Here is a 24,338-nt window from a genome sequence, read left to right as displayed (position 1 = left end):
CCTGGGTTTCATCCCTAGCATCAGTTAAAAATAAATAAAATGGAGGACCTCCCTCTACATAAGGCCCATGACAGTCAACAGCCATTCCTCTATTTCCAGAGGAGTGGGGACTGTAAGGTAATGGCTTGGAGAGGTGAGGAGCTATCTCCTTTCTTGAAAAGGAAACAGAGGAAGAGATGAGATTCTGGAGGACAGTTTATAACTCCACACCCCACTGTGAGGAGAGTCCCCTTCAGGTCTAACCTACGTTTCTTCTGCTGTCTTTGTTTCTCATAGATTGTTTGTAACCTCTGCAAATAGAGAAATACGGTCACTCACAGCTGGCCAACTGGCTCAGCTGACAACTGTTCTAATATTCACAATTAACAGTTTTGTCCCCCAAAAGGGCCACTGAGCTTTGCTTTGTAAGAGAGCTGTCCATCACACCTCTGAAGTGACAGTCTGGTCACACCTAAGAGAAGACAGGTAGGGGACTATCAATGACATCATCACCACCCATTCTAGCTACTAAGCAAAGTCAAAGCAAGATCCCTGCCTGTTTTTCAGCCTCGACTCAGAGCTCAGCACCTGAAATTAACCCAGCCTGCTCCTTGACAGGACACCAGGCCACACAGTGCCGTCAGTAGCAGAGCAGGGACCGCCAGCTCCCAGAATCCCCTGTGCTCCTGCTTCCACATGGTGCTTGTCTCAACAGAAAATTATGTTTCCACAGATGGTGAGGAGACTATTAAACCTAAATTTTCCACATGTAGTTGCACTCCAACTCGTCTACAGCTCTGGTTTTTTCTATCATATAAAATAAAATGGTACCCTTGCCTAGATTACAAAAAAAAAAAAAAAAAAAGGCCCAAAAGGTGGCCCTCAGAAGGCCACCCTGCTTGCTTTGGGCATTTTCCTACCACCAAGCTCTGCCTCAAGCACAGGGTGCTTCTCAGGTAACAGAGTGTGCAGTTGACTTTAGGACCTCAGCATCTGTCAAGAGACACCTTGAAAACTGGAAGGAGGAGTTTAGGGTGAAGATCCATCTGATCCCCATTGGCTTTCCTGTTCAGAATCCCCTGGCGGGTTGCTCACCATCTCTAGACCTTGGCTTCCTCGTGGGTAGCGGGTAGCCTGGAGACTGTGAAATGACATCTTCCATTTAATTAAATAAGACTGAACCCCGAACACAATGCCTGGCACCTGGGGAGTGAGCACGTGACAGTGCCTCTGGGTATGAATATTACCACAGTCATCTCTGGGGACAAAGTGGCTGAGACGGAGTGGGAAAGAGAGCTGTGGGGAAGTGGCTGGGGAGCCGCCGTCCCTGTGGCCCTGCCCATGACCCCACTGTGCAGGGGCGCAGAACATTTCTCCCATTCATCCAGGTCCCACTCCCTCCCAGATCAGGAGCATTGAAGCGGCACAATAAAGGCCTTCCTCCCACAAGATGGGCACCATGCCGGGCTGTGCCTGGATCCCGAGGAGACATCTCTGTCCAGCATTTCCATCAGGGCTCTTCCGAGCCAGCTCCTGGGGTGCACACAAAGACCCATTCAGGAAGGCTGGGGTTCTGAAAGCCAGCAGATGAGCTGAGGGGCCCTGGAAGGGGGTGGAGAAGCCACACAGCGCCTGGCACCAACCCTGCTGGGCCCCACCCCGGGCAAGTGGGCGTGGAGGGCTCAGGTCTGCAGCCACGGCTGCACTCTTTGTTTTCCCCAGATTCCTCTCTGATGGAGGTCCAGGGCATCAAGGACACCAGCTGCCATGGCTGGGATTGAATGACCTCCCCAGAGGAGCCTGGGAACATCCCCCCTCCATAATGCCAGCCCAATAGGCAGGGTATCCAATGGAAACGGGCCATTACTAACTGGCCTGCCAATCCCAGAGTGCTTCTTTCTGGGAAAAATGCCTCTCAGAGGTTCTCACCCTGCGAAGGTACTAGCTGTAGCACTGAAGTAAGAAACAAGAAGCTAAATTAATATATAAAAGGCATTGGCTATTCCCCAGGACCTAGAAAGTCGCTCCATGCCCATCATCCTCCGTTTTCCCATCTGTACAATGGGACTAATAATCTATTGGAATTCAAACAGTAGCTGCTGTGAGAGAATCTCCGGGTAGCAGCTGGCATATTTTCTGAGCTCCCTTAGCTTTTCTCTCTGTGGTACTCTGGGTCACACAAGAAACCCTGGGCCAGGACTCCAGGCAGCATGGCTCTGTGGGCAATCCCCAGCTACATGGGATTTGAAGCATCAGGGATGTGGGGTGCCCTGAATATTAGGGCAGAAAGGCTGATTCAGAGACCATGACCCTCCATTGCAGAGAAAAACAGGATTCCTGAGACCTTCCCAAGGGTGAAGGTTATGGGACACTCATGTAAAATACAAAGGAAGTTTACTCCAACAACTACGTTAGAGAGATGACGTATCCAGTCAGTTCCATAAGCAATTCTTAAGCTTCTGCCTTGTGCCAGCACTGAATAAGATGCTGGAGTTGAAAAGATTATTGCCCATTGCCTCCAAATCTAGAAGTCATTGCAACAAGGAGACAAACCCACCATGAAACAGAAAACGGAGCCACTTTTGGCACCCAGGTGGTAAGACATTTTCTATGGCACAGTAGCATTTTCTAGATGACTCAGCTGAGAAGGACTGGAAGAATTTCCTGTGATCTGAAGATGTTTGTACCTCTGATCTAACTGTTCACTTTTCCTGGAATCCACCTACTGCATGCATGCATCTGGACATCTTCCACCCGGTTATAAGACTCATACCAGCATCACCTCCTCCAGGAAGCCTTCCCTGACCACACAACTTGAATCAGGGCTTCCCTTCATCTAAGGATTCCCACAGCACCCTGGGCATGCCTCTTTCTTTGCCATTAGAAAAGTCTATGGAAATTGTCCATTTATTTTCTCCTGTCTTCTCAGGGGATAAGCACTGTACATAATTAACCTTTTTAACTTCATCATCTCTTGCAGCCCTGGCACAATGCAGAAGTTTAAGTGCTTATTGCATAAAATGGATGCGTTATCTCACTCTCGAGTAGTTGTTGGCATAAACTCCACTTTATATTTCACAAGAGTATCCTGTAACCTTGGCTCTCCGGAAGTTCTATCTTATATCAAACCAATTCTCTCCTGCAAGCATGTATTTCTATTTTTTTTCTAACTTCAGGAGACATTAGTTAGTCATCACCCTCATTCTTATCGGTGATAATAGAAATTGTTATTACTAATCCCCTTAATTTTTTTCTACCAAGTCAACTTTATTCAGGGTGGGGGCTTATATTAGATATGAACTCTCAGAATCTCAAATCTGACAGTTTTCCCTTCTCATAGCCAAATAGAAAAGAACTTTAAGAAGGATTTTGATCAGCTAGAGACTACTCATTTCACCATGTTTTATGAAGCACCTACTATGTGCCAGGCTGCCTGTGATGGAGGAGGAACAAATGAGTAAGTACCTGCCATTAAGAGAACTTCAATCTGGAACAGGGAGAAATGGGGTAACTCTCCTAATAAAAATCTAGCAAAAATCAGCACTTCACTTTCTTTGTGGTCCTGGGGTTAGAATTGCTAATTTATGTGAGAATGTAGAAAAGTCCAGAGCGGAGGAAAATAAATTTCAATTCCTGAGCAACTTGGGAAATACTTGAGGGCTCAATCAGGGGACACATTGGGGACACAATGGAAAGTCCATTAGAGAATAAGTTCCTTGTGCCTATTGACACTTTGAAAGAAATCCATGTGCATTTTCACTGCTAAGGAGAGGTGGCCTCCACTGACCACACTGTCACTGGCAAGAGCCACTGGTCAGCAACCCCCAAACTGGCAGGCTCCCTCTCTCTGGCCCAGGAGCTCAGGGTCTGCGTGACTTGAGACAAGTCATCTGGGGACACTTGGGATTCTGAGCGAGGGATCCAGTGGAGGCAGCACAGATAAGGTCTGGACAGAAATTTGGCAGCCTGTACAACATCTGCTTGGGCTGAGGTTCTGGCTCTGGCTCCTGCTGGGAGCCTGGGGCTGGAGACCAGGAAGCCTGTGAGTGCAGCTGGTTACAGCAGGTGGCGCCAGAGAGCAGAAACCAACCCTCAATGGACCCAGGGTGGTGTTAACCTCGTCCCAAACAGGGGCACTGTGGACTAGGGAAGCAAACGAAACCACACTCTCCTCAAAGTCTGGAAAAAGACAAATTTTCCAGATGGCTGAGAGAATCAGAGATGGCTCTTTCTCAGGGAAAAAAAAAAACAAGGTTGAACCACTTCGAACCCTTAGACAGCTGTTGAGCAAAGTATAACTCCCCAAAACACCTCCCTCAGCTCCAGCAACCAAACCAAAACAAAACCATAGCAAGGAAACCCCCAACCTATCATAAATGATAGAGCTCTGGCAACCAACATTTTAAAGCAAACAAACAAATTTAAAAAGGGCCAGATATCTAAATCTTAAATCTATTAGAAGACATAGTCTGCATAGGCTTGTCTCTAAATCATACCATTAATGGAAAAGGACAGCAAGAAAATTGCCCTCCCACAATGCCCTCCTTTTGTGTGCCTCCAAGAAGAAGAAAGCATGTTCTTACTTATTTATTCACATAATATCATAAAGTTTATAAGAGAACTTCAAGGACTAGGGAAGAGACAACCTCTCTCCTCTAAAAGATAACATTCAAAAGCAGTCGACTGCTGAGATGTACAACAAAGAGCTTTTCCTCATATACTTTAGCAGTATGGGGTGGCCCCAGGATAAACCTTAGGGAATGCAAGGAATTTTCCTTGTTTTTCCATTTGGTCTGCTTTCTTATTGTTCCTTCTCTCATGGGAAATAGATACCTCAGGTCTGATGTTATATGAATCAATCTTCATAGTTGACTTAGGTGCATATATATAACAAAATGTTGCCTTGCTTGAAAAAATTGTTGAAACTTTTGATGTGTGTGCCTTGTCAATCTTCTATTAAAAGCATCTGTGTTCTTGGCTCACTTGGTAGATGTGTCCAGGGTTTGTCCCATATCCTACCTACCAACTACTACTGTGATGGGTTTCAATTACAGATGTCCCTATAGCAGAAAGTATAAGGTCTTCAGAAAAGGACAATGATAGTATGGGGAAAGGAAGGAGGGATGGCCTCTGGGAAGATCAGATTGGTGTCACGGAGAGGATACTGAGATTATTCTACCCCTCTTGTACATGCTGTCTTCTCTGAATGTGATGCCCTTCCTCAACTCCTATCTTCTTCTTTTTGTGTGTAATTTCTGGTCTTCTTCAAGAATCAGTGCTGACTTGAACCCTAGTTGATCAGCACCTGGCCCCTAGGAATCCTGTGAAATCTCCCCCCAAATAAATGACACAAGAATGATGCTATGTCTCCACCCCTCCCCCCAATTACACTACCCACTTACTACCTGGCAGATTTCCACCATCACCACTTTTTTTTCATTCTTAACAGTTTCTCAGGGGAAAATTGGAGGGAAAGGGATCTAAGTGGAGTCACTAGATAAAAACAGAATATTCGGTTAAATTTTGAGAAGCAACAAATAAAGTTTTAGTGTGTGATCTAAATATTGCATGTATTGTATTTTCATTCACTAACCATGACAATCATACTCCTGAGACCACTGAGTTGGTGCCTTGTGCCCTCCCTGCCCAGGGACAGCCATTCAACTGCAGGTTAACCTTCTCCCAGCCCTGCCGAGAAAGGGGACACCACCTTCCACACACTTCCGCCACCCTGGGAAAGTAATCTAAGGTCAGTTTCAGATCCATTTATGGGTTTTTTTTTCCTCCTATACTGGGTGTATTTAATCAGTAGAAATGAAATCTAAGTGTTTCAATTCAATCTAATAGCAGTTGTTCAATTAATTTTTAAATAGAAGAGTTACCACTTACTTTTCATTTAAATGTAGTTTAATAAATTGTATGACTAGTATGACTCTGACATTTTGCAGTCTGTAAAATCCATGTTTAATTTCAAAGATTGGTGTGCTGGATGTAGAGCTATTTACCTTTTCAGTTCCTGTGGGCTCTTTCCACCCCTTTTTTCTTGAAGGAAGCAAGGTGATCCAGCTGGGAAGGGAGGCATCTGCAGAGACACATTCAATCCCATCAGGAAACGTCCATCATTAAGAAATACTGTTCACAAAAAATAAAGTGTCCCTCTTTATCTTACCATCTTAGCCAATGGCACTTTAAAAATGAACATAGAAACATCTTGGATTCCTCTAACAAATCCCTTCTGCCAAGATTAACATTGTTTCTACTTACATCTAATCTCCCAAGGTAAAAAACTGCAACACGGATAATTTATAGCAGTATTACCCTAACGTTTTCACCTTATGACACACAGAAAATCATGATTTCATGAGTAAGTTGGAAAGAATTTGGGAAATTCTACAAGAAGCTTAGTAATGAAATTAATTAATAAAAAATATTTTTTAAAAAATAAAATATGTTGAAAGAGTAAATATGGAATTTGATTAAAATCTCCCAGTTAATAATTTTCTATTGAGGAACACCCAATGCCTGGCTTTTAAGATGGAGGGATAAAAATTACATGTGTTGTCAGAAAAATACAAAAAGAAGAGAAAATTAAGAAAAAAAATCTAATATTTTGCACTATAAGCAAAGCAAAGAACTTCAATGTTGATAAACACATCATGACAAAAAGAATAAGCAAACTAATACTAAGATGTTTTAACAGGAAGATCCAGGAAATGAAATGTTGTTTAGCTGTCCTGGAACACTTCCTGTGGCAGGAGTATTCAAAGAATTGCCTACAGTCAGTCATTACAGAAGTTAGGAAATTTATACTCAAAGTTGTACATGGAAAGTTCAAATGAAATCGAAAATTTCTAAATAGCTATCAAATTGATTTTTACATGTTTTACCACTATAAGACACTTTTGATTATCAATATCTCAATTATTAATACCCGTAAGACATTACAGTCACCTCTGGACCATCCAGCATGTCTGGGGATGTCAGCCTCATAGAAAGAGGCCACAGCAAGCTTGCACCCTGGCCCATAGCTAGCCCATGTGATAGGGCAAATGAATGGGTACCAAAGAAGAGAAATGTTTTGACCAATTGAAAATCATCCCCAAATATTGAGGATTGTAGTACATTGAGGAGAGTTACCCATGGTAAACTCAGGGATAGCCTTTCTTTCCTAACCAGCCTGATTGCATGGACAGAGATAGTGCCACCATTCCACTGAGTCACAAGTGCTGAGTGACTGCAGAATGCCAGGCACAAGGGGTGAGCCCTGGAGCGAGAAGAAAAAATGCAAAAACCTTGGTCCCATTCATAGCAGCTTGCAGCTCCCAGAGTGTGATGAACCCACAAGCAGAGATGCAAAGGTTCACATGCCTCATGTCCCACTATCAGGTTGAATGATTCTTAATTCAGTGATTCTTCTCTGCCACACCCAATTAATGCTGTAACCAGGCACACTTAATTTTACAGAGCATCTTGCTGTCATTCTCCTGAGTAATTCTCTTTTTCCCAAGAATATGTCTTAAATTTCACTCCTAAAAGTGTTTTTCTGCATGGAAGAGTATGCCACTTTCTTCTTCTCACTTGCAGCTAGCCCAGATGGTTTCAGAGCTTGGAAAGAAGGGCATGGCACCACCAGGCACCATTTTGTGAATGCAGTACCTTCCTATATGCCTGGCATGGAAAACCCAGACGGCTGAAGTGCTGGGTGGAAAACGCCCCCAAGGGTGTTAAAGGAAGGAGAGTTTTCTTTACTCATCCGACTTTCTGGGCCTCAGCAGGGTTTCCATGAGCAGATGACTTTGAAATTGTCAGCCAAACCCATGCTTCTCAAGAGCCCTTCTCCTTTAGTTCCAACCCTGAAAGGATCACAGTATTGAGCCATGTGCTTTTCTTGACTCTGTCATGGATGGCACATCCATCAGGGAGTCCCATCTGAACCCCCAGCAAAACAAAATTAACTAATGTGCATAAATTAGCACCAAACGTCTACCCAGTGGAGAAATGCCAAAACTATTCTTTTTACAACAAATAACTGACCATCCCCCAGTTTCCATCAGCCTCTTTCTTCAACAGTAACCCCTCACCGCACTTCAGGTTAACATGTATAGTTGACCAAGTGATTTCAAATGCATTTCCTCATTTGCCCTGTGATGTTTGGGAGGCAGACAATGTAGAGGTTTCATTGTTATTATATAAGTGAGGAAAATAAAGCTCAGAGGAGATAAATAGCAAGTCATACAGTTCAGTCTTGAAGAGGTAGTTGTTGAATTAAGATCTCCTAACTGAATTCTGTGTTCTTTCCATTATACCATTTACATCCAGCAAGGAACCAAAGGAAAGTTTGAGAGGAATTACATTAAAGAAGATACCAGGATCCTGTTCTCTCAAACTCAGACACACAATTCACCAGAAGTACCTAACAAAAGCATATGAGTCACCTTTGATGTATAGTTGATTCTGAGAAAACCACACACACACACACACACACACGTGCATTTATATGTATATAAAATTGATCATCTTAATATTTAAAACCACTCTCTGCATTGTTTTTTTCAATGCAATAAGTGCATACAGAACACAGTAGATAGCTGGATTAGTTTATTCATTCTGTAACAACTACTTGTTGAGAGAATAAACTAATGCTTCTCTCTCTTATAGCTACATCTTTTTTCATATCCCACAATTGTTCTTCAACCTCAGCCAGCCCTGTCTCCTCACTGCCCACCAACCTGATGCAGTACTGGAATGAGCTCAGTGGAAGGGGATGCAAGATGCTGAATGGATCACAAGTAGACAGAAATAAAATACAGCCTCTGTTCTGCTTTTTCTGCTGAAATATAACCTACAAACTCCAGCTTCAGAGGTCACGGAGTAAGAGAATGCTTCAATCTTTTGGGACAGGTAATCTTTTTGGAAATAGATATTCAAATCTCATTTTGTAGACGAAGGGCTATATGCTCAGAGATATTAAATAACAAGCCAAAGATGACATGACAGGCAGGGGATGGAGGCAGAGTTTGAACGAGGTTCTTACTCTTCAGCTTACCCTTGTATCTCCAGGGTGATTACCCTCCCTACCCATGCCCTGTAAAGGTTTCTAGCACATTGCACTTGAGCATCATTGTACTAGATGTTTATTCAACTCTTCCCCAGACATCTCTGGATGATGGCTACCTCCCTTAACTCCTTTGAGGCTTTCCTCACATTTTACCTACTCAATGAGCCCTTCCCTGACCACCTGAAATTGTAACTCATCATTTATATACCCTACCTCCATGACTCCAGATCCTTCTTACTCATTTTGCTCTTTTTCCACAGGACATATTATTATATCTAACACAAAAACATTTAGTTATTGATAGTGTTTATAGTTATTATCCACATAGATTTTGTTTTTTTAAACTCATGGATGCATCTAGAACACTAAGAATGGCATGAATATAGCAGATGTCCACACAATGTTTGCTGAATTTGAGGAATAAGTGGATAGTAGATGTGAGAAACATGCTCACCTCTCCAAACCCAAAGAATGAACTGAGAGACAAAAGGTACAGAGAAGTGAGGCTTTTAATGATGGTCTTGCAAGATTGGTATCTGGGGGAGCAGACACACCTAGAGCAATTACAATCAGCGTTTATTCCCTAGTGCACAAGGTCCCCCAATCCCCACCCTGATTCCTCAGTGTCTGAGTACCATGGTATGTGCAGCCTTCCCAAATGTCAAATAGGTTTTACTATCTCCTATTGGGTTATTTAAAGAAATGTACCTTTAGTTGTGCCCACCTCCCTTTGCTCTCTTGTGGCAGGAAGGCCTTCTTGGGTTGAGTGTATCTCTGCTGGTTTGGTCAATCCTTCCCCCTCACCTCCTGTTTATCAAGGGGCCATGAATTTGTCACACTCTGGTGTTACCTGCTTTTAGCTTTCCATTCTGCTCTCCCCTCCAGCTGCTTTTCTTACATCCCAATTTTACCTTTAAGGCTAAATACTATATTCTGCAAATGGATCACTGGACCTTCAATTTCTCACAGTAGACCACTCAGTCAGTGTGTGTTGAGTGAATAAAGTGATAAGACTCCTTGCCTTACTAAGCCTTTGAGTGGATTCCATTTATTAATGTAAGACCCAATGACACATAAAAGATCTCATTTAATCAGCCTCTAAGTTCTTTGAGATAAAGAATCAGATTCCATATTACAGATATGTGGGCTAGAAGAAATAAAACTAAATTAAGCAACAATCATGTCTGGTAAGTGACAGAGCAGAATTTGAACTCTTTTCTGTGCAGCCCTAAAGCTCGGGGTCATCCTACCCTGTCACAGCACTTCTCAATGAACTCACCTAGAAAAAAGCTAACTCTACTAGGGAAATTTTGACCCTTGTAAATAGGTAAGTTTTAGCCATTCATAGTTATTATTATTTTCTTACTCAGGGCAAACTCAAGATGAGCCTGATCATTTCCCTGACTTATTATTCTAGAGCCAGGAAGCAATGCCTGTTGCTGTACAAGGCCTGACAATTTGCATTTCTAATCATTCAAGAATTTAATTAGTATCATGGCCTTAATCAGGTGTGCTGCGAATACAGCTGATGTCATCAGAGCTTACTTAATTAGTTTGAAGGGGAAGGAAGTTTTTTACATTCTGAATATGTCTCCACCCGTATAAAGGTGAAGGGCCTCAGGGGTTTGAGGAGAAGAAAAGAAACCAACTTAAAATCTGGATTCTGTGATTAAAGACTTTTTTTTTTTTTACATTTCCTGGGAAAGGCTTCTGAAACTATAATATCACTGAAATAAAAATATGATGGTAACCAAGTGCCAACTTCAACCAATTTCATTGAGGCATAATTTACATACCATAGTGTTTATCACTTATGATGGATAAACACTACGGTCCGTCAATTCAAGGATGATTTGTAAATCTGTAGAACCTGGCAAATATCATCATGACCCAGTTTCAGAATCTCTCTAGCATCACTCAGAGTTTCTTCAGGCCTGTTTGCAGTCAATCCCTTCTGCCCCACCCCACAACCCCTTTCCAGCCCAGTCCAACCACTGATTTGCTTTCTGTGTCTATAAATTTGTTTGCTTTCTATGTCTATGAGTTTGTCTTTTCTGGATATCCCATATAAATTGAACACAACAGTATGTACTGGTTTTGAAAAGAAGCCATTCTTTCTAAGTGACTTTTTTCTTTAACATGATTTTGAGGTTCATCTGTGTTGCAGTATGTATCAGTATTTTACTTTCTTTTATTGTTGAATAGTATTTTATTGCATGGATATGCTTCATTGTGCTTGTTCATTCATCAGTTGATGGGCATTTAGGTTGTTTTTCCCCTTTGGCTATTATGAATAATGCTCCTATGAACATTCATGTACAAGTCTTTTAGTGGATATTGTTTTTTTTTTTTTTTTTCAATTCTCTTGAGTAGATTCCTAGGAGTGGCATTAACAACTCTTACTTTATTTTTCCATTTAACTTTTTAAGAAGCAGCCAAACTGTTTTTCCAAAGTAGCTGTTCCATTTTACATTCCCACTAGGAACATGTAAGGGCAAGCACTGATTCTTAAAATTGCTTTGGATGGTAGAATTGAAAGTCTTTGGCTTCTTATGTTTAGCCTCTGAACTGTAACCTTATAAGAAAACTGTGAAATATCCAAATCACACTGTATACTGTTAAAAAGAAGAAATGATGGGAAATTAATTGAAATAAATGAAATTTAGACAAGAGAAAGGATTTGTAGCAAATAAGTAGTACTCAGTTTTCATTTGCTAGGAAATTTAATCAACCAATTAAGTAAAAGAACAGTTAGATTTGCCATATAGATTGCTCATTTACCCTAATTCACTCTGAGGTTATATAACAAAGACACTAGTTTCATAAATAAATGAAATAATATTTTCCCTCTGTTATCTCCATATCATGAAAGAACATTTTATGGTTGTATCAGTTCTAGCATGTATCAGTAAAGCTGGGTTGAGCCTGCTTGCATATGAAAAGCTCCAAGCTATTTCATTTTGTCTGTGACCTTCAGACAAAATTCTGATGAGATCTACAACACCAAAAGAAGGGCGATGCACCCAACTCCTGAGCTGCAAATTTACATGGATCTCTGTTATGCAGTTCATGAGTTCATCTGTTTATTTGGGAAAACATGAATATGTTGTTTGAGATGCCAAGAGGAGTAAGACATGAGCTGGGACTTCAAGGGAGAAACAGACCTGTCAACCAACGCTGTGGCAAAGTATTGTAAGTACAGCATTGAAGAAAATACAGATTGGAAAAGGAGTGAGAACAATAAAGAAGGAACTAGGCTAGTAAAGTCAGCACAGAAGAGGTAATTCTTGAGTTGCTATGCTAAAGAGGAGTGGGTGTTTGTCAGACAGCCAGGAACAGGATGAGAGATGGCCATTCTAGCTAGAGGCTCCCACAGGAGCAAAGGCCTAGAGTCTTGAGAGAACAGCAAAAACCTTCAGCATGGCTCCAGCGGCTGAGGAGCAGGTGAGTGGATGGAGCAGGAGAGGAAGGCTGGAGAGGGCCTTGTTTGTCTTAGTAAAGAGACTAAATTATCGCAGGGCTAGATCTGACATGTAAGATTTAAATTTGCTCCATTTGATTTTGAATACAGTAAAGAGGATAACAATTAGGAGGCAATGTGAGTAGCCAGGCTAGAGACTGAAATAAATACATAAGTAAGTAAACAAATAAATAAAGGAGGCAGAGGATAGTAGCCTTGCTCAGTGGGTGGGATCAACAGAGTAACTGGGACAGAGAACCATGTTCTAAGGCCCATGATAAAATGCAGACTTCTAGGTCCCTTCAGCATGATGTAAAGGCTGGCCTTGGCCTCAGAATCGGCATTTTAACAAGTATTCCAGGTGATTGTAATGCAGCTTGATTAGAGATGCTCACCTGGAGAGTATTGAAGATTCACAATTCAGAGGAGCCGAGCAAAGAATATTGGATTTCAGAGCTCACTAGAAGCACTGAAACCAGGAGAGCCCTGGAGATACATGAACTGCTAAATGTTGGGTGAACTTTGCCTCTGGCCCCTCATGCTGGTCCAGTAACTCTGGAAAAGAAAAACTACACTTAAAAAAAATTAAAATTAGTCAGCACAGGCAACTGAATTTAATTGGAGTCTCTTTGCCCATGTATGAGATTCCAAAGAGGCTAACTGTGCTCATCTCAGTGAATTTATATCTCATCACACAGGTAAGAGACTTAATATTTCTATGAATTAACTTTTGATACAAAAATGTTATTCTACCTTTAAAATATCCTCTCTTGCCCTCTCCTTCTCTTTCGTCTATTTGCCTACTTAGGAGAGAGCTCTCGGTATTATCTCTTTCATACCATAAATTCCAAAAGCGAAGAAACTAAAGTTGTCAAAAATCATTTTGTTTTGGTGGGCCAGTAGAAAATAAGCACTGAATAAATACTTTCTGATGAGGAATCTGCAGATATGTTGATGCCTTGTTTGCATATTTCTATAGATGCTGAATGTATAATTTGTGTGTAATGTCAATTTAAGAGAGTGTGTTACTGTGTTCTGTTTTGTTTTGCACATTTTTAAATGAAAAAAAAAACCCACCAGAGTAATAAATTAAGCATTTTAATTAAGTGCCGTGGCACACTATTAATGCATTTCACTGCTTATGCTATCTCATGGCTCAGATAACTGTGTGTCCAATAATGTCCTTATTAAACATCTACACTCACTACAAGCCTGATGGAACACATTCAGTGGGCACCCAATTTGCATTATGTCCTCCAACCAGAATTCCAAACACTGACCAAAAGTCCCCCATGTTTACTGCCTAATTGTTTCCATGGTGGGTATGAAGTGCTAGGTGCTTTACATGAAAGATATCATTGAATATCCACAGTGACCTGAAGTAGTCCATGCCATTATTTTTCCCATTTTACAAATGAGAAAAATGGAGGTTTAGAACAATTAGGTGAACATGGTCAAAGCCATGGACAAGTAATTTTTTTAAGAAGGAAGGATTTTACCTTAATCTGAACAGGCTTTAAAAATGATCCCATGTTGCTTCTCAAGTTTCCATTCTAACCAAGCAATAAAATGAGTGACTTTAATTTAATGGAAATGAAACAAAATCTGGAGTATGAAAAATCCTGTCTCCCAATGGTTTTCTGCAGAAATTACCAAGTGGGAATTTATCCTGCCTTTCCTTCAGGAATGTGATGGTTAATATGAAATATGCTGATGTGCAGGGAAATAAAGCCCTGATCTGGAGCATTTGTACATTTCCATGGTGTCTCATTTCCCAACCAATCTCCACTATTGAAGGCAGAGGTGGCAAGAGATAATGTAGAGGGTTAGCTCATGAGCTACTCAGAGCCGGTTCCAGGATACCACTGTGCCTGTTCCCCACAAACGATCAAGTTTCTCGTGGTTTCTGGACCAGACCCAGAGATCTTGAACTAGGGAGATGATACCCTCTTCTTGGGTAGGAAACAGCTCACAGGAAAGGGTGGTGCCCCACTATCTACAAAAGAGTGCTGGGATGTACATGCCACCAAGCTATTTTTAATTAAAAAGTGATGACAGCTGAATATATTCCCTGACTCTGCAGCTAATAACTTCCTGACCTAGACCTCACTTGTTAGACCCACTCCTGAAACCAGACCAGAAGTCCCTGTGGGGCTTCTATTATTGGCTAGCTGTTTCAACAGATGCAGGTCTAACCAAATCCAAGACTTAATAGAAGCATGCAAATGGGGAAATAAGAGGGAAAATTTTATGTGCTAAATCACATCCACAAAGGGAGAAGTAAGGATAAGCAGCTGTCTGGGAGGGAGAAGACCAAAGATCCATTGTTGGAGAAGTCCTACAAGGCAAGAATTCATTCCATCGGCCATAGTTCATAGCTGTGACTTGTTATCTATTTATTTCTCGCAGTAAAAAAAAATGTGCCTGGCGGCCCTGTTATGAACACAGTTGTGTGTGTGTTCATTAAAACATGGATTTTGTAGTCACACATACTTGAAGCACTTTATCTTCTTCAGTATCATTTCATCCTCACTATTTTGCCCATTGTATAGCTATGGAAACTGAGTTGCAAGAATTTAAATGATGGTTTCTGAACTGAAACCAGGATTTGCCTAATAATAGGGCCCGAGCTTTTTATAATGTACTTGAAGAAGCTTCTCCCTTCCTTCAACAGCTTGTCTCCCCTCCCCTCTGCTCTCTTTCTCCCTTCTTCACCCTCCCCTCCCCTCCTCTCCATAGTCACTTTCATATTTTCTCCCAACAGCATGCCATTCCTGCTACTATCACCTGGAAGGAGACACCCTCTTCCTGACTTTATCCTTTACACCTGTGCAAATCCTAGCCCTTCCTTCAGGCCCTATTCAAGTTCTAACCTTCCTGCAAGTTTCCTCCAATGGTTCTAACCCACTTGACATTAATTTTGCCTTGCCTCAGTTACTCCCTGTTTTAGAACTAATTTGTCTTCTTTTCTGCCCTAAAATATAAATTATCATGGGCAGAAGCCACATTTAGATTTTCTAATGCCAAGCTTTAGTTCATTTTTTTTTATTTTTTTGGTACTTGGGAGTGAGCCCAGGGGTGTTCAACCACTGAGCCATACCCCCAACCCATATATTTTGAGACAGGGTCTTGCTAATTTGCTAAGGGCCCCACTGAGTTGCTGAGGTTGACTTTGAACTTGTGGTCCTCCTGCCTCAGCACCTGAGCCATTGGGATTACAGACGTTCACCACAGCACTGGGCTTTCGGTAGATATTTAAAACAGTTTAAATTAACTAATAGTACTGTGTCCATGGGTCTATGGATGGAATGAAGGTCTGAGAATTCTAGAATTGGAGGAAGAGCCAACATTGCTGAGTACAGACTACATGCTAAGGCCTAAGTTATGCATTTTGTACATAGGACTTGATTTAAACCTAATGGTTGATAGCATGACTCCTATTTTAAAGATTTTAAAAAAGGCCCAGGGAAGTTAAGAAATCGGCTAACACCATATTATTAGCTGAGCTATGACTTCAATCCAGACCAGTCTGACTCCAAAGCCGTACCATAATGCCATGTAGGCCATTATGTTCACTCTTGGTTTTTTGCTTGTTTGTTTTACTTGGGGTTTTTGCTTTGTTTTTGTTTGGTTGTACTGAGGATCAGACCCAGAACCTCTCCCATGCTAGACAAATGCTTTACCACTGAGCTACACCCCATCAAACACGTTCTATTGCATCTATGAGAAAGCACCTGATCAAAACCCCAGGAGAAGGGCATTGGAGCCACTCCAATGAAAGAAATGCTAAATGACCACTTGGTAATATGTCCTACCCTCTATTAAACCTAATATGCAGAAAGTCATTCTTCATGTCTATCCTAATTCTCTCTTGCTTCCATTTCATGCCATTTCCCTTTGTTTTGAAGGCAAGAATAAGGAAAACAACTGGCTACCATTTCCTAGCCAATAATGTTTCTTGGACTGGACAATTCCTATGACATCATCTCAACTTCCTTTTCTCTAGTACAAAATACAGCCACTGGCCTCTTAGAGTGAACGCTGTCCTCACCGGTTTTACTACCCAGAGTGAATTACAACTGTCATCAGGGGACATTCGTAAGAACCACCAGCAGGACTGGCTAATCCGTGGGCAGATGTTCTCAGATCAAAGATTCATGCTGAAACCAGCCATCAGAGCAAAGAAACAAAGTTCATGGAGGAAAAAATGATGCTGGAAGCCAACATGTCCCCCATCACCATGTTACCAGCCATCCCCACTGCCCTCACAATAAACTCAGAGCCAGGGTGTTGGAGTGGGTGTAGAAATGAAGCAAGAAGGCCATGGCAGCTACTAATCTGGGGAAACCAGGGATTGGCAGGCAGCCCCCATTCCTGGCATCTGGGGAACAAGGGCAGCTCAGGAAACATAAAAACTCAGGGGAGACCAGAGGAGGGGAGCCTTTCAAATGAGAGTGTTAAATGTCTGGAGCCCAGTGACTAGGGCAGTCCTTGCCAAATGCGACACTGCAAACAGGAGAGCTTTCCTGGGCTCTGGATTTGGAGGCCACAGAACAATGACAAGGGAAGCCTGTAGGGAAAATAACCACAACACTGAAGCCTCCTTTAGCATGGCAAAATCCTTCCACAGTTCTTACAGGAAGCATAAGAATCAGCTGCAGCCAGGGAGAGGCTGGCTCCTTGGGTCAGGAAGGGCAGTGGTGTGGCTGGCTCCCTGAAATAGACCAGTCCAGTCCGTTTCAAGAACAGAGCCTGTGCCGTTTACCTGCAGATCAAAGTTCACTCTTAATAAGGCATGTGCTGGAGAGGGCAGAGGGCAGGATTGCCCCTGCATTCCATTAAAAAGGGATTATGGGCTGTCTGACCAGGTAAGCGGTGTGATCTGAGAACAGAAACTTGCCCTTTGGAGTGCGGGGGGGGGGGGGGGGGGCTGTGGCAAAACAAAAGCCTTAAGAGACACAATCAGCAACTGTTCACTGCAGCAGGGTGGTAGCGTGGTGTCTGTGTTTATGCGTGTGTACAAGGGCGTGTGCAATATTTTCTGCTGTTGCTAAGATGGTTCCCCCCTTCACTGGCCTCTCACCCAATCAAAAGGTAGCTGCTCCTCATTGGCTGCCTGGCTTTATCGAATGACCATGACGAGCTGGAGTTGAGCCCACCTCATTGGTTTATTCCTATGGCCCATTGTCAGGGGAGAGCAAATCAGACACCTAATCAATATTTTGTGAAGTGGCACTAGACTCCTGGCAAAATTTGCATTAAATTTCTCCCTGTCTGTGCCTTTGCACTCAGATAAGCATCATATTAACTTCGGGGATACAGAGAGAGGCAAGCAATCAAACACTGTCATCCTTCAGCCATTTTGGATATATTCCTGAGCCCAGGCAAAAATCTTGAAATGCTAAACATGAGACGGTGGGGTTAGCTGTAAATAAGACACAAATCTCCTGAGCATAAACATATTTAACTAAGCTAAATTAACAGTGGCCCTTCTCCATGAAACCTTGACTTTTCTTCCTTCCTTCCTTCCTTCCTTCCTTCCTTTCTTCCCTTCCTGTCTCCCTCCCTCCCTCCCTTCTTTCTTCCACAAATGAGTCAGATTATATGGTAGCCCTGGGTACAGGGCTAAGGTAAGAACTATTTCCTTACTCCCTCATTCTATAGCAAAGCAGAAATAGGGCTTGACACACTTGAAATTACCTGGCTCTGAAGGAAATCAGACTCAGATCATCCATGGGATGAGATGGAATCAAGGTTCCACAGATAGGAGGGAACCATGGTGAAGGAGGGGTCTCCTGATAGGAGTTAGGTTTCTGAGTCAAAATTTGGTCTAGTAACCAAGGTTTCCCAGAATTCTACATAAACCTTGGTTTAAATGTGAATGAGTAGGAATCTTGAGGAAGAAAAAAAATTGAGGATGAATAAATGTCCTTTCTTTCACAGAGAAGACAAAAGTACCTAGAAAAGAAATTCCACATGTCTTCTGTCTACCACCCACAGCAGCCACGATGTCTGCACCTCTGTGCTCCTCCCTGGTACAATGAACAAAGAGGCTGTTTCCATCCGAACCAGCCCTATGTACTAGCCTCATCCTGATTTGCCTTCTCCAGGCTCTCCTACAGTTTTCACCTTATTTTCTTATATCATCAAATTTTCAAAACTTCCCCTGTCTTCAGGTGCCATTTTCAGCACCATTAAAATATGTCGCAATATTCCTTGTCTTTAAAACTAAAGATAAAAAGAAGAAGAAAACACCACTCCCCGTAGCTTTGAAAGGCTTTCTGTTCAGCTGGCACACGTGGCCCGACCCTGCTGATTGTTAAAACAGTGAAACACTAGCAGACGTGTTAGGAAGCACTTCTACTGTGAGTCCTCTAACTACCTGCTCCCACCTTTCCCAACCTAGCCTCTCCCCTGGGACCTCCTGGACATCCCAAATCCCAGCAACCAAAGGGTCAATGTTGGGATCAGCAGGACCCTCCAGGACCCTGTTCCGGAGGATAGTCAACCTCACTTCCACATCCCATAGTTATTCCCATATCATCTCTGCTCAGACCCAACGTTTTCTTTGAGTCATTCTCCTCTATTTTCTTCCCTTTTTGGGTAAAATACTTGAAAGCATTGTCTATTCTTGCCATCTCCATTTCTCTTCTGCTTTTCTTTTAAACCCATCCCCAAACAGGTCATCTTTCCCATCTCCCCAGCAGCCCAGTGTCTGTCAATGAACCTCTACTTTGCTGAATTCCAAGTTCATTCCCAGTTCTCATCTTATGTGGCTTGTTGGCAGCAGTGGACACAGTACGTCACTCCCTTCAAACATCTTTCCTCCTTTGCTTTCTTCTTTGTCTCTCTGACACCATTCTCTGTTCTCCTTCCAGCTGTCAGCATTTGGTTCTTTGTGGATTCCTTCTCCTCTCCCTGATTCTAGCCATTGAAGTGCCAGGGCTCAGGGTTGGGACTTCATCCTCTTTTCCCCTCTGCATTCGCTCTCTGGGGGATCTCTCTCAGCCCCTGACATTGAATTCCACCTAAAATCTAGGCTCATCTGTCCAACTGTCACTCACGTCTGCACTTGGGTATCTAATATTCTTCTCAGATTTAAGTCTTATGAAACTGTGCCCTGGCTCTTCTGCTTTAAACTTTTCTTCCTTGTTCCAGCCTTCCTTATCCCAAGAAGCAGCAGCGGCATCCCTCCCATTACCTAGGCCCAAATCCTTGGTGTCAGCCTGGGTGCCACTTTCTCTCACACCACACTGTAATCTGCTAGCCGACCTGAAGCTCTGCCATCACATTAGATCCAGGATCTGGCCATTTATCACCATCTCCAAACACAGCCATTCAAATCCAAATTACTATTAAGTTTCCCCGTTATTATTTCAAGTCTCTCTGCTTTCCCTCCAGCCCCCTCAACCATCCCTTCTCCATGTAGAAGCTGCAGAAGTCTTTTTCATAGATAGTCAGTTCATAATACTCCTCTGCTCAAAGTTTTCAAATAGCTTCCATTTCATCCAGAATCAAACCCAGAGTTTATGTATAACTTGGGCATTGAAAGATACCCATAGTTAACTCGTTAGGTTCTAGCTTTACTCTATGATGTGGCCATCTTGCACATACATTTGGCCCTCCATATGCAGAAACTGAGAATTCAACCAACCATGGATCAAAAATATTCACAAAAAAATGTCTGTATTGAACACGTACAGATGTTTTTTCTTGTTTTGATTCACTAAGTAATGTAACTATTTATAAAACATTTACATTGCATTAAGTATTATAAATCACTTAACAATGATTTAAAGTATACAGGAGGCTATGAAGAGGTTATATGCAAATAATAAGTCATTGACAGTGTCTGGTATCTTGCAGATGTTTGGAACCAATCCTCAGTGGACGCTGAGAGACAACTATAACTTACTAATCACAAGGAAGATTGGGTGGAAACGTGTATGCTTTAATATGCAAATCTAAACATAAAACAAAAACAAAATGAGTGATCAATTTAAATATTAATATTCATTTATGAACTTTAGTATTTAAGCTACTATATTCCCTTACTATGCATTAAACGATTCCATTTTGGTCTCCATTGACATCATGAGCTTTCATTAAATTATATCTAATTTTCAATGTATGTAGTTAACATTCACAATAACTGTTGAATGAGTGAATGCTTAGGAAATGAATTTCTTATTTCTAATAGATGATGATGAGGTAACCATAAATTGAATATCTACCATGTAAAGTATTTGGGTTTCTCATACTTAAATTATATATTTTCTTTAACAATTTTATTATCACCATATTATTTATTTTTAAGTAGCATACTAATTATGTTTACTAAATGGATTCAGTATACATTTATATAGCATGCACTGATCAAATCCAATCTCCTTTTTCCTACCCTCACCCACACACAACCTTTCCAATCACTATTCTACTTTCAGGTTGACTTTTCTTTCTTTTTTTTTTTTTTAAAGCTTCCACATATGAAAGAGAACATTCTGCACTTGTCTTTCTGTGTTTGGCTCATTTCACTTAACATAATGTCTTCCAGTTCCTACCATTTTGCTCCAAATGACAGGATTTCATTTTTCTTTATGGCTAAATAATACTCCACTGTGTATAAATATCACATTTCCTTTATCCATTCAACTGTTGATTGCACCTAGGCTAACTCCATATCTTGAACATTGTGAATAGTGCTACAATAAACATGGGTGTGCAGGTATCTCTTTGGTATGCTGAATACTTCCTTTGGGTATATTATCTCCATTTTAAAGTTGAAACCACATTTTTGTGACTCAAAAAAGATACATGCCTTTATCATAGGAAGTAACAGAGTTTGAAATTTAAACAGCAGCCTGCATGGCCTCAATGCTTGTGCTTTTACCATAGTTGTATCCTGGTGAGCCACTGCATAGCTGCAAAATTTTTCAATTCATAATGCTTTCATCATTCCTGCAACAAACCCTAAAGACCACTGGAAAGTAAGAGCCTGATCCGCCTGCCCTTAATCTCTGAGTGGGCAGACTCCAAAGAGGCTCATGGTCAAGCAAGAAGAAGAAAACCAAGTCTTCTGCTCCCCTCCCAGTATTTCTTCACCAGTGTCTTATGCTGCCTTATATTTTCTAAGATAAGTGAGTGAATTGGACCTATTTAATTATATCTAATTGTCAAGATATGTAGTGAACAGATTGCTAGAATCTCTAATCCCCAAGTTTTTACAGTTTACTAATCACCTTTCCTAGTACACTATGCTTTAAAATGCCATTTCCCCACCTCTTAGAAGGCAGGAACACATTGCCACTATCTGGAGATGCTCATAAGCCCTTGGGAGGCTAAAGTCTAACTTACTGATTTTTTTAGTGTCAAGTTTTGTCAGGCATTTGCTTATAATGTGAAAAAAATCTAAACAAATTCAAAATGTGTGCACATTCACTCATTTGTTCTGATATGATCCAATAAAGAACATGTTCAGTGTAATGGGAAAATCCCCTAGATTTCATGGTATTTTTGAGAATCAAATTTCTATTATCCAATCATGACTTGCCCCTATTTGTATAAAAAAAGTCCCTTTTTGTTATGAGCCTTTGTTAATTATTCTTCTGTGATCAAAGGAAGAACCAAAAAGGAAGATTCTTTTGAGGAAACAAAACAATAGAGTGACAGAGGAAGACACATCACCTATGCCAGGTAAAGATGAAGCCATAATTTCCCAAGTGAATCAAGATGAAAATACAGGGGGATAGTAGAGGATAGGAAAGGCAGCAGAATACAACATACACTATTATGGCAGTATGTAAAAAAGTGGATGTGTAACCGATGTGAATCTGCAATATGTATACGGGGTAAAAATGGGAGTTCATAATCCATGTGAATCAAATGTATGAAATATGATATGTCAAGAGCTTTGTAATGTTTTGAACAACTAATAATAAAAAAAATTTAAAAAAGATGAAAATACAGCTATTAGGAGATGCATAGCTTCATTTCAGTTCTCCAAAGGTGAGTGGGGAACAGTAATTCATAGAGCTCTGCAATGGGGCCAATTTCATGGGCTGAGTAAGTGAATGAATGGCCATTAAATCATTCAACAAGTAAACCTGCTGCTTTTAAGTCACAATTGTCAGTATTACAAAGGGAACTTCTCTGTGAAGCTCTCCTAGCAAGTGCAAGTTGTATATAAATAGCCACTCAGGTTGAACTTTGCTCTTAGGTACTTCAACACTTGTATGCCTGCACATCCTGCTGAAGGAATTCACTGTAGGACAATCAGAGTTAGAGAAACAGTACGACGACTATCCTGTCAGTATGGACTATTGAAGGAATTTTAAGACATATAAACACACAATGATGACTAATGAAAACTGGTAAACTTCTTGTAAATGAATTGCTAAGATCACAGGCTACTTAGAGGAAATAATTTGAGACATAGGCCAGCCCAATGGTTTCACAAGCTAGGTGATTCTAACTCAATGGTCCAAGAACCCAAATAAGTGCATTTAAAAAAAAAAAAAAGAAGAAGAAGAAGAAGAAGAATCAGAAGTCTGCTTTGGATTACTAAAATTAGTCTTGCAGCTGATTTTTCAGAAATTGGTTTTCTTAAGATAAAACAATAGATGCTATCACTCTTATTCAGTTAATAAACTTTCTTCCAAGTATTTTCCATGTGTATGATCTGTGATCCCAAGGGCAGCAGTGGAGTTACATTTCTAGTGAGGAGGTCTCTTGTCCCAGAGCATTTTATTAGCAATGAATGAAAAAAGGAGTCTTAGTGAAATTCTAAAACCTAAATCAATTATTTTACAAATGGGAACACTCCTGAAGACTGGAAAAGTGTTACCATGACACAAATCACCTGTGCATTTGAGACATACCAACTACATGATCAGGGTTTGAAAGAAACTGGGTAAGTCCTTCCTGTTCCTCTTGGTTTCTCGATAAAACTGTAGTGCTCTGCAGAGAATAATTTGAAGACTACTGACAGAGCTTATCTCCTCATTTCTCAAAGAGAAATTGAGACCAAGAAAAACAAAATGGCTTGTCCAAAATCATATAACCAGGTATTGCCAAGCTGGAACTATCTTTCTGATTTCCAAGATAGCACTTTTACTCATACTAGACTCCTCTCAATTTCAGAGCCTACTATAGTCTCCTTACATAAAACTTTTCTATTTCAGGCAACCAGAGAAGGCCAGGCTGGGTCTGCGCCACACAAGGGCATTTGTCAATGCCAGTCTCCTGCAATGCAGTGCCAAATCCAGCATCTATTCCTGGTCCTTAGCACTTATGTTCTTGTAATTAAAGAGCTGATATATCTAAACAAACCATAACTTCAGTGCCACATGGTCAAGCAGTAGAGAGGCCAAACGTGGATGGGTGCTGACTCATAAGGTAAGAAAGAGCCAGTTTATAAATTTCCAGTCTTGTTTGTCTCTGGTGATAGGTACATAAATATTGCAATTGCTACAGATGGCTTTTTATAAAACTTAGCTCCAAATAGTTCTCATCCCTAAGCAATTTGAACAAAACCTGCTCTGTACCATTTTGGCTAGGTGCAAATGCTTGCAGGCCAGTGGGAAGGAGTTGTTTTCAAATTTGAGAAAGGGCTTGATTACTCAGTGGGACATGCCAGGGCAGTGTGGTGAGGAAACCCTTTGTGGCTTTTTCATGGGATATCTTATCAACCTTATTGGCTGAGAGCATGTATGACTTCACCAGCTCTCTTCTTGGGACAGCCACCAATCCCAAGAAGTCACACCCAAACACAATCTGAAAGCAAGATTTGAAAGATTTACAATAGTATCAGCCTAATCTGAGACTTGTGTTGGTTTCTTCCAT

At 41.3% G+C, this 24,338-nt stretch overlaps 1 long non-coding RNA gene across 3 annotated transcripts in view; it reads right to left on the bottom strand.

Moving 5' to 3' along the window:
- LOC124088890 (uncharacterized) overlaps positions 1–24,338 on the bottom strand; it is a 259,076-nt gene that overhangs the window by 112,435 nt on the left and 122,303 nt on the right. For all 3 annotated transcript variants that reach the window (XR_009226172.1, XR_009226170.1, XR_009226171.1), the window contains exon 3: positions 5,985–6,061. This is a non-coding gene — a long non-coding RNA (uncharacterized LOC124088890). The remainder of the gene's footprint in view (positions 1–5,984; positions 6,062–24,338) is intronic.

This window comes from Marmota monax, unplaced genomic scaffold (assembly GCF_021218885.2).
Source record: "Marmota monax isolate L192 unplaced genomic scaffold, Marmota_monax_Labrador192_F-V1.1 WCK01_AAM20220418_F8-fsc00081, whole genome shotgun sequence".
NCBI classification, from domain to species: Eukaryota; Metazoa; Chordata; class Mammalia; order Rodentia; family Sciuridae; genus Marmota; species Marmota monax.
Note: the sequence above shows the minus strand (reverse complement) of the source record. Positions and strands in the feature narration are given on the sequence as shown.